This window comes from Bison bison, unplaced genomic scaffold, assembly GCF_000754665.1.
Source record: "Bison bison bison isolate TAMUID 2011002044 unplaced genomic scaffold, Bison_UMD1.0 scf7180017864160, whole genome shotgun sequence".
In the NCBI taxonomy this organism is placed as follows: Eukaryota; Metazoa; Chordata; class Mammalia; order Artiodactyla; family Bovidae; genus Bison; species Bison bison.
In genome coordinates, this window is record NW_011494732.1 from 9,385,575 (window position 1) to 9,386,713 (window position 1,139).

Sequence of the window (1,139 nt, forward strand, 5' to 3'; positions counted from 1 at the left end):
AAAGGTGAGAAGAGAGGCTGTTTGAGCTTTTGCCAAGGTGACCCAGAACCCTCCTGCAAACTTATTGTGAGGGTATCTAGGCAACTCGGCTAGCCTGCCCCCAACCCCCAACATTTTTAGAATCAATAACAGTGACACTGACTCAATCAAGCCCTGGGCTAAGTGCTTACATGCATCACCTCTATGCATCTCCGTGGCACCTTTATGATACCGACACTTTCATTGTCCCCATTGGAAACGTGATGAACCTGACACTCAGAGAGGTTAAGTCGCTTACACAGAAACACACAGCTAGGAAGTAGCGGAGTCAAGCTCAAATCTAGGTCTTTCTGACTCCCAAGTCCTCACTCTCAACCACTGCCTTTTAAAAATATACCATTTATTCCATCCCAGGACTTATACCCCAGAGGCTCACACAGTGCTGGGTGAATAGTAGGTGCCCACATCTGTCCGCCTCACACCCCGTGCTGCCTCCCCTTGTTCAGGGAGGGAAACAGCCCCTAGTGGGGACAGCGTGTGCACAAGAGATCCCTGTGTGGGACATGTTGCTGCTTTTGTCCACCTAGCCACATTCCCCATCCACCTCTCCCCCCACACGAAGTAAAAATTAACCAGCTTAAAAATGCATGGGAATTGGAAGGGTAAGGCGCAGAGCTGGCAACCCCAAGCAGATTCAACTATGTGGCATCCAGCCAGGGGTCGGCCTGGCACTCCCTGCGGGGCATACAGGAGAGGGGGATGAATGAGGTAGACAAGGCTTCTGACCTCTTGGAGATGGATGGTGATCATGTAAACAAGTAAACACACTTGTTACAGATAGTAATAGCACTATGGAAGGAATGCAAGGGTAGGCGGGGACAGAGCCAGACTTTAGGCAGGTGAGGTCACTCCTCGGCCCGCTCCCGCACCCAGGCACTTGCTCCTGTCTGCCATCCCAGCCCCTTCCTCCTCTCTCTTGGGCCCCTTTTCTGGCCTGGTCAACTCCACTCACTTCCCAGGCTTTAGCCCAGATGTCAGTTTCTTTGGGATGCCTTCCTTGAATCTCCAAGGCTGTTTTAGGTGTCCCTTTGAACTCACCCTCATCCTAGCATCCAGCGTGTGCCACTTACTAGCCATGTGATTCGAGATTGCCTGACTGT